The sequence below is a fragment of the Chaetura pelagica genome, unplaced genomic scaffold (assembly GCF_000747805.2).
Source record: "Chaetura pelagica isolate M959 unplaced genomic scaffold, ChaPel_1.0 scaffold399, whole genome shotgun sequence".
Taxonomy (NCBI): domain Eukaryota; kingdom Metazoa; phylum Chordata; class Aves; order Apodiformes; family Apodidae; genus Chaetura; species Chaetura pelagica.
Genome location: NW_009970719.1, coordinates 1,692,680 through 1,703,579, shown reverse-complemented (window position 1 = coordinate 1,703,579; position 10,900 = coordinate 1,692,680).

Sequence of the window (10,900 nt, the reverse complement as noted above, 5' to 3'; positions counted from 1 at the left end):
AGAAACTATCATACTTCCTTAAATTAAATAAGATGGACTAAGTTTTAAAGGATCAGGAAATAAACCCCAAAATTTGGTGTCTTGTGCACACTAATCTATGCAATTTTGACAGTGACAGAAGCTTTGCCTTCTGTAAATATTCAGTATCAGAAGGAGGAAAAATAAGTTAAAAATTGTTCAAAGCAGTCAACATTTAATTATGTCTTTTTATTAATAGAATATATATATTTTTACATATGAGTCCATCTCCCTGAGATGGATACTGAAGGTAAGTAATTTGACCACATATATGAAGTACCTAAGTCTGTTTCTGTCTTTTACTCGTTTAATTTAACATTCTGACAAATGTCTGCCACTGCTGAAGTGATTAACTGTGGGTAGACTTCATAATAAATACATTGATTTCCTCATTCTACTAGGTGAACAACAACTGGCAAGATAGCAGATATTTAGAGAGATTTAGACCATTTTTATTAAGTTTTCTATCTCCATTATATATAGATAGCATATTTATCTATGTGTATATTATTTATATCAAGATAATGAATAGTTAATAAATTATACAGTAAAAGAATATAATTAATAATAGAATGAACAAGCAAAATAATATAATGAAATTTATTAAAATGAAGATACATATACAATTTATATACATATATATACGCATACAGACATAGCTTGCATAGATAAATATAGATTATATAGATAGTACGGAAACTATTTTCTGGGTGGTATATGGTAATAGTAAAAGAAGTAGTCAGACAACGTAGACTAAACTGCCATTACTAGTATTGATAATGCCCAGCTCTACCCCTCCTTTGTCTCTGAAGGCCACTCTCTGGCCCATGGTGTTGACTCACAGATAAATGGCAGTTAACTCAGACACACAGTGGGGGCAAGGGAACCCTTCTGAAGAGTCCATAGTGAAGGTTACTCTCCTTTGATAATCTCTTGCATAGTTTATGGATAGTTTAGGATATACCGTGTAAAAAGAATCTCCCACAACTACTTCCTTTCACCTGTAGTTGACAAGGACATTCTGATACCTCCTGACTTTAAATGGTCAGGACAGGCTGGTGTCTTGTGTTGTAGCTGGAAACTCTCAGTTCAGTTATACCAATGGAAAAAGCTGCATGTTGTGACTGAAGCATTTAAAATCTCTGCATTACCACTGCATGCTATAGTGCACCTCCTCAGCAGCAGTCACCAGGAATACAAAGTACAGGACACAAAATATTCACTGTATTTGATTTCTAGGGGATTGCAAGATATAAGACTTAATCTATAAGGTATTTCATGTCCTGAACAAGCTGTTCCACTGCATGGGAAAATCAAGAGACTGTAAGGTGTCTAAGGAATGAGCTAAAGCATCATGGCATTGGTAGTGTTAAGGGAGGTTATACCAGCCTAAGTCTTAGTGGAACTCCTCCTTGAAGATGATCTTGTTTAAATGTCTATTAATGATGCAATTAGGTTTTAATGGTAGTAAGTAGGAGTGGGCTGTGAAATTTGCTGATGATATAAGACTGAGAGCACTCACTAATAAAATGACATTTCAGGATACCATGTAGAAAGAACTGGGTAATCTTGCAGAAGGGAGAAATAGGAAAGGGAATACATGTGCAAACTGATAATAAACTCTTCTCCTATATGTTCAGAATTGGAAATGACTGAAGAGTCATGACTGTTGATATTAACATAGTATAACACTAAAATATACAAGTACAATCTTTGAATGCATCAGGAAGGTCTTTACAACAGATAGGAAGCAAATGGTTGACCCCTTCTTCTTCCCCTCCCTCCCACCACTTTACTCTATGTCCTCCATATATAAAAGAGATTATTTCGAACTGAAACAAGTTCAAAGAGAGTTATGTGAAAAGCTTAATATTCAAAGCAAGAGGAGAGGTTACAATTTATTTTTTTTTAGTATATCAGAACAAAGGCTGCAAAGGAGTATGCCTAATCTCTAGAGGTAAATCCTAATGATAAATACTAACATGGTAAAGAAGTCCTTTAAAAGATAATGTGGTCACAGAAATATATATATATATACAGATATATAACTTGATCGTGCACACAAGCAGGCTGGAAATCAGAAGAATGCATCTTAGAGCAGCAGTTTTCTAAACACTTTCATAAACAAGTAGTTGAACCATACATATCATCATTTCTAAAGTTCATAAAGGAGATTTCAACTATTGGCAGCTTGTCATACAGAGAGATTTGACTCAGTGACCTGGGAAGTGTCTTCGTACCCCAGTGTATTTGCACAATATCTAAACTACAGTCTTAAACATTAAGGTTAAATTTGCAATTATTAGGTATATTATTCAAGCATAAAAGCACTGTGCAATCAGAGTAAAGGTCAGCTTTCTCTCCTTGGCATCAACAGTCAACAGTATAATGAATTTCTCTAAGATCATAGAATCATAGAATTGTTTGGGTTGTAAGGGACCTTTAAAGGTCATCTAATGCAGATCTACAACCTGAAGACAGTTCTCAGAGGTTTCAGTGTACACAGTTTCAGAGGTTTCAGTGCACAGCTGTACTATATAAGCACTGCACTTCAGATAGTCTTAGGATTCTGTCAGTCCCACACTGTGGAGACAAAAGTCAGACCACAGCTCTGGGGGACACTATTTTTCCTTAGCACAAACAGCAATAGAATTTCTGCAATGCTATTTATTTTTAACAGAGCAGCTTTTATTTGCTCAATAACTTTGGATCAAACTGGCTCTGTTTACAACTAAACATGCTGTCTTTTTCCCTCTGGCTAATGATTTTTCATCTTGCCATTAAAAATGAAACTTAATTCTTTTTTTTTAGCTGAACTGTTACCTATAGAACTCCATTTTAGAGGAAATACTTCTTCATCCACATCTAGTATCCCAATGGAATCTTCTCTTTTAATACAAATAGAGAGGGTTATGTTTTGAAGATCATAGTCCATTTTACTCCAGCTGAAGTAAATTGGGGGTGTGGGTGTTTGGAGGCTTTGGCAATTCAATTCGTTACACAGCAGCTCTGTTAATAATGGTGAGTCAGAAGGGAACCCACACCACACTCCCACATCTGCATCAGCTCCCTGCTTCTATCAGCAGGATGTAGAACACATTTTATTTTTTTCACTAAATTCGAATGTGACTGAATTCAGAGCAGATCTGCTGAATAAGAAGGTGCGTTTTTACATAAAACCTTTTCAGAACTGAATAAAGGTCAAAATCTGTTTGACTTACATTGCATGAAATTCATTCAAAGGAGATCGTTTAGGACAGAATTCAGCCCCAAGCTGCTAGAAGACTACAATTACAGATGGCTTTTACAGAAACAAAAGAACATGTTACAATGTCCTTCACATACATTCAAAAAACTGCTCCAAACTGAACTTAAATGTAATTAATGATAGGTATTAAATAGTTATTGCAGGGGAATAATGAAATCATAATGACATCATAATGGGGCTAAAATAAATTAAGTCCTTTCATGGACTACTCCCAGTTATAGGCAGCTTCATGAATACAGTCAATGAGGCATTGTAAAGAAATCATACTGAAGAGATATGATGGTCAACAAATATCTAGCATAAAGCTCAGGATTTCCTCATTTGAACTGATTGGTTTCAGTCTGAATGGACCGTTCTAAAGCCTTTTGATTACTGAGCCATAAAGAACTGATTTGCACCTCGTTTCCTGAGAACTCTGCTCCCAGCACACACACATGAATAATCACGTTGCGGTGGCTTGAATCCGGGCTGTGAATGATGTATGACAGAAGGAGCAATAAAATTCCTCTAAAACCATTAAAGTCACATTTTCATTGTTAGTTTGCAGCACAATACCCCTATGACCAATAATTCTCACCGCCATGAGCAGCTAACAGTGGTAACAGTGAGATTGGTTCAAAATTAATTTATACTTGGCTACTTCAATTAGTCAGTGCAATGCTAGAGCTAACAGATGTTCCATGCTGTAATGTAGTATAACAGAACAAAAGTATGAGGCAGCTATATTGATTTTATATTCACTACCTTTTCCATATGGCACCAGACTACATGCAGTATATATGACCAAATGTAATTATGAGTCTTTAGAGTTAGCAGCTGGACACGACACAAAGTTTTAGTACTCTCACTTGCCCTTAGGATACCACCATGTTGAAGAAAATCTATTATTATAAAGTTTTGGTTGGTTTCCCAGGTACACTGCAAAAACTGATAAACACTTAAGAATTTTTCAACTGAAAGTGGACAGGTGTCAGAGGAAAGAGAAGACCTATTATGGCATTTATACCATATTTTACAGCAATGCATCATCACAGCAGCAGCTTAGCCCAAAACCATGGTGTTATTCAATGCCTGCCTCTGTATATAAATTGGTCAATTCCAAGGCCAGAAGCAACTTCTGTGAATTGAGAATCTGACCTCCTCTTGAACAGAACTGGTAGGATGCCCCAGATCCAGTCCTACCTGTTCAATAATCCCAGCTGTAGAGAGCTCAGTACCAATCTTTGCAATATTTTCCTGTTGGAAAACATCCATAGAATTATTCTGATCTGAGTTCATTTTGTTTAAAGAATTACCTCAGACCTTGCTAATAATTATGTTTTTGTTTCAAATATTTGCTTTCCATGTAAGTGTCTTTTTTTATTGCTTTATTCTTTTATTGGACATAACATCCTTTCATGGTAGGCCCATGGCTTTATTCTTGGTCATATGTCAATTCAGCTGTTTGCAGCTACCTTACCAGACAGTTTTGATCACCTTGTATCAAAGATCTCCCCTTTTATTATTCAATACACTCACAACAATTTTTCTTCTGCAACTTTGTCAGCATCTTTGTATGTTTTCTTGCAGCCACTGAAAAAATAATATTAAATATTACAGAGTCACATACTGATCCCCATGGAGCCTGTAGACAAACACCTGAAGAATGATGATTCTTCATTTACAATAGTATTTTAAAACCTTTCAGTTGCCCAGGTTTTAATCAATTCAGTATGTGCCATGTTGATTTTATTTCTTAATCAACATGTCATGTGCGACCAAATGAAATGCCTTATAGAAGACTAAGTGTGTTCAATCAATTTTATTACTTTTATAAACAAACAGAACTGCTGCATCATTTGTTTCATTGTTCCGCCTAAGATCATTATCAGGCTGACAAATCTATAATTACACTTTTTTGGTTGTTTATCTTGGTACAGAATTGGATCTCCTGTTTACTTCTGAGACTACCAAAATGCTTTGAGTGTTGATACTCAGCACTGAAAATCAAACCTGACAGTTCAAGTAGATCATCAGCCAGCTCTGATAAAAGTCTTATATGCAAATTACCTGGAGTTGCTTATTTTGAAATATTTGCTTTTATTAGCCTTTGTTTCACATATACCTACATTTTTCAAACTGAAAGTATTTTATCCTTACACCATACTGGATTTTAGGCTACGAACAAATGAAGTGTTGAGATGAGGCTGTAAGATAGTACAAGCTCTTTGTTATAACAACACGCAGAACATGTCCCATATGTGATCCTGAAAGGCAAATATTCTTTCTTGCAGCCATCACTGGGGTCTAATATGCCACTATCATCTGCCTCATTCCTAAAGCAGCAACTGCAGCATTTTATTTAATAAACATTATACTTCCATTATATTATTATTGAAAACTTCCTATCTCCACCTGGCTTTAGACCAGTACTAGACCAGAAATCTCTTACCATAATCTACATTAAAATATCTTTATTATTTTACTGGCATTTCCCAGCCTCCTTTTGTCCTTCAGCTTCTCCCATTATTTCTCTGTGTCTCGTTGTGTTCCTTGTAACACATGGTATGAACTGATCAAACCCATCTTTTTAAAATAAACCTTTGAAAGACAGTGATGAGCAGGGTATGTTTCCTGTTCAGCTTAGTATATTCTAAAACTCAACAAAAAATATCATATTGATGGAGATAGAATTTGTTTTTTTCCACTAAAATAACTGTATAATCTCTGGTGTATACCTGCTTTAACTGTGAGTACCACTTAATTATAAGCTATAAATATGCAAAGCATTATTTTTTCTTAAAAATCCCAGGAACTTAGTATATTAATACAATATTTTAAAAAGATTTCACTTTTAAATGTTAACATTTGTGATAAAAAGCTTCATTTCTTCCTTCCAAAAATTATTTTCCTATGGAATTTTTTGAAAAAAGTCAAAATATGGGCAAAACATTACAATTATGCTGGAAAAAATACCTTTATAATCTGAAAGTTATATTCAGAAAGTTTTGTTTGTTTATTTTGCCTAAAATACATGTACATATACTCACACAAAGAGGATCAGCCATATATTTCTTGAGAGAAATTAGTCTTAAATCCAGACCTTGGCTTGAAGACTTTGATTCTAGTGGTTCATTGTTCAAAATAGCTGGACTCTGCAAGAATGGAAGGCTCTGCCAACAGCAAACTTCCTACAGAAACAAAGTCATCATGTGCAATTTTAAATCTTTACTAACCATTCATGCTCATTACTGCAGTAATTTTCATAATGATCTTCTTATGAAGAGGATATTTCTTTATCAGTTCTGTTTCTCAAAGGCCCCAGGGCTTCTAGAAGTTTCTTCAAACAGAGCTTTTAAACTTCATGATTACTCAGAGATTGTAAAATGATAACCTGCTCAATATTAATCTTTATTTTATGTGGTTTGTAGTCTTTTTGTCTCCTGCTCTCTGAACACCCACTGTGAACAACAGATGAAGCTGGATATGGTTTACACTGCAAGCTGGCTATCAGCCAGATCTGCACCCATTTTCTGTAAGTACAAATTTTGTTCCACATCCCAATATGTCAAGATCACAGGGCTTGCTGTTGGGGCTGGGGATGGCAAGAAGGCTGAATAGTGGCCTATTGTTGCTCTACGTGATTTATCCATCAGGAAAGGAAACTTTATTTTTGCTGTTTCTCAGGCATGCCCCAGCTCTCACTTCAGCTCTGTGTTGCTGTTCAACATACTTGATTTATATAGGATGTAATGTTTATTTTTCAAGCCACCTAGGAAAAGCCATGTCAGGGCACAGTGGAATCAGAAAAGAAAATACCACAGGGTTCCCTTAAACTGACTAAAAAGACCATATATAAAATAACAGTCATAAGTCTGTATTTTGCTCATGAGAACCTAATAGTAGTGGAAACCAGTGTAATTCTGACTAATTTGGGTAAGGTAACCATCTGCCAACTATAATCTTAAAACCCTAAAGCCACTATTCTTAATTCTTGTGTACTTATTGGTATAAATAATAGCAGAAAAATTCACATAAATATATATTCTCACTGGAAGCATACCATGTACCTACAGCCACGGTGAAAACATTGTGAAATTGATGCTAAGTTGGACAATAGGGGGTTTTGTTTGTTTGATGCAGCTCTGTTTAAGTTCCTTGTGGGATGTGTAATGCAGTCAAATGTGCAGTAGGGCAGCTGAGGTTTGAGCCTGTCCCCCATCCTATCACCCCTGGTATAGGACCATAGCTCTGTGCACATGTATCTCCATGCAGCTGCAGACAGCACCACTGAAATGCTACAGAACTTCCCCCTACTCATCCCAAGCAGTTGTTGTAAGACCAAATTGTTGCTTTTGGCAGGGCTGTAAGGTCTCTGTCACATCTACCACCAGTGTCTTCCCATTAACCTCCTGGTAGTAAACATCTCTGGGAAAAGCAACCACACCAAGTAACATTGCTCTCGCTCCTCCAAGTTACAGGTGAGCAACCATGCTTACCCACCAGCTCCAGGAGAGTGGACAATGATTTACAACTATTTCAGCAGAGCTGTAGAAAACTCTCCTCCCCGTCCCTGCCAGCACTCCCAGGGTCTCACAACTGCATTAGTGCTCCAAAGAAGAAATTACAGGGAGGGATTAGTGCAACTGGCTTATATACAAGCCCTATTTTTCCTATCCAGTCTTGCTCAATAAAGTGAAAAGGACTATACCATGGCTGCCATCAGGGCTAGGATGTCATGTAGCTGTGTATGAAAGAGCTCCCTCCCTTAAAAATGCACCAGGCCAGGCTGGATGGGGCTTTGAGCAACCTGGTCTAATGAGAAGTGTCCCTGCCCATGCAGGGGTATTGGAATTAGATTATCTTTAAAGTCCTTTCCAACCCAAACCATTCTGTGATCCAGTGATCATACCAAGCTTTCCTTTCTCCCTCTATTGGCTAACTATGCCCCTGTTATACAGCATGAAGAAATAATCCCTGTAAATACATCAGCAGTCTCCACTGACACTGATGGTAAATGCAGTTCGAACAATGCAGGTGTTAATGTCATTATCAAGATGATGAGTGTAACAGCACAAGATGACAATAGAAAGTGAATGGTAGATTTCTGCAAAAGCTCAAAAGGAAAGAAAGATTCCCTAAATTTTAAGCAAACCTCTATTAGATAGCTGTTTTAGAACTGTATTGAAAAGTAATCTAGAGGCATATTTCAAATTTCCAGTTTGTGATCCCCTAGTTATCACAAAAGTAGAGAGAAATACATTTAAAATCTGGTATTCCAATGTGTTACAGAGAACTCTCTGCTCCTTTAATAAAAATATGTACTTTTAATATTTATGCATTACATTAGATCTGTGTACCTGCATATCTATTGATTTATATGATGTCATAGATAATCTTCTTTAATTTAAATAGCAAAGAAACAAAAAATCTTAGAAGTGCAAAAAGTCTAATATTACTTCTTTATCTGAAATTAGAAAGTGAATCTGTAGTGGCAGCTACCTTTGAAACTATTATTCTTGACAAGGTTTTTTTGTATTTGTTTTCTTTAAACAGTGACTGGAGATAAAACACTAACTCATTATGCAGAGTTTGATGGCATCTGCTACAGTTAAGTTTTTATAAGTTTTTTTATTTGTTGTACTCATTCAGAGCTGCTTAATACCTATGTCATTCAAATATACATCATCTTTGTTTGAGTTTTGTTTTATTTTCTCACAAAGTCTTGTCACTATATACTTCTGAGCAGAGATAGCTTGTTACTGTTTAAGTGAGGAAAAAATTGAGTCTTCCAATATCATTATTTTTGCCCTTTTGAAAAAAATGTAATCCAAAAAACTAACAGAATAACTGCTTTTGAAGGCAAATATGAGTTGGATTAAAATCCCAAATTGGCTAGTAATATCCTCAGTGAATAACAGTCTACCTCTCTTCTCTGAAATAACTAGTTTTGACTGGGTAGAGTTATTTGCACTTGAAAATTTCATAACAGGCAGTGTCTTTGAAAAATATTACTTACAATTGTATACCAAAAAATTTACAGCAACAGGAATGCATTCAAAGTGATTATTTTGAGAGTCACTGTTTTAATCTGGGTGTAGCACAAGTTGTTTGCACATTAATTATTCTATGACTCCTGCTATCTTTCCTTTAAGTACACAATCTGACACCTTTACTCACTAGAGTAGTATATTTTCATGTAGTAGCCAACATAAGTTGGAAACTACAAAATATGACCATATTTTTATGTGACTCATGTGCCTCACTACCAAGAACATAAATGGCTATTGCCATGCCTCTCCATTAACTGCTGTCCTGCTGTGTCTGATGGACAAGTTCAATGGGAGAGCAGGTGTCACAAGTGTTTCCTAATTCTACCCAAAATATCCACAAGTCCCCTGCTAGCTAATCTCATCATTTTGAAATGGAAAGGTAAAACTCTAAGCTTTTGTTACTTCAAGTATTTTGAAGAAAGTTTTCAGAGAATTGAGAAAAGGAAATATTCTTCTGCCCACCTCAGGACTGGAAGAGAAAATAATGAACTTTAAAAAGCATAATGGAATTAAACAATATTTTTTCCTTCTGTGTCCGGTCATTCTTTCCTCTGTTCCCAATACCCTTCTTTTTACAAGTCCACAAGCACAGCCAACAATTCACCCAGCCACCTCATGCACCATTTGCCTCCATCACTCCAGCATTTCACCCTTGAAATCCAACTTTTCACTCTTTTATATCACATTTTATTCTGCCTCAACTATTATCTTACCTTGTTAATGCACCTGTTTCACAATGGAAATAAAAAAAACCCAAACAGCACTTGTGTATATCCCATTACAAATCACAGTCATCCTGATAAAAATCTGAATTTTTGTTGGCTGAGAGAATTGAAACAAAAGCACCTTCTCTTTACAGCCCTATTTCTCTCTACATCCTTAAAATTACATTTTCCACTTACTCAACAACTGAAACCACACCTCTGAGTTTTGTCTAGAAGCATGGGCAGATGCAATTGTGATGGATTTTTACTGCCATGGTGTATTTTTCATTACCCTTTCACCTTTGAGAAAATGTCTTTTTTCCACTTCAAAACCAAATTAGGAGGTGTGGGTCATACAGTCATAGACATAGCAAAAGCAGTGCAAGGCAAAATGGAGTTAAGAGTCTATTATATATCAAGAGCAAGAGGTTTCACAGTCCCATTAATTTCAGTTTTAGAACTGGGGTAGGAAAATCATAGGAAAAAGTACTCCCTTCATAAAATCATTTCCAAAGGACAAAACAGCATATGACTGAAATCCTTGAGCAGAGCTCTATGTAGTATTAAACCATGGATCAGGTCAGACACATAACAGCTGGAGATGGTTGCCCCCAGCCCAAGGGTGACTTCAGGTACTTCTGCTGGGCTCCTAAGCTCAAGGCTCACTATCTGGGACTTCCTAGAGGAGCAAATCACAGCACCTAGATGGTGTAATCACAGGGAAGACGCTGGCCACCGTGACCTCTTCTGTCTGTTGGGGCAAAGCTCAGGGACTGCCATAGATGCCAATCCAACAAGACTGAGCTCTTTTCTCACCTGTCCTCCATATGATTTCCTCAAGCCATGGGACTATTCTGGGGCAAGGAAAGCAACTTGAG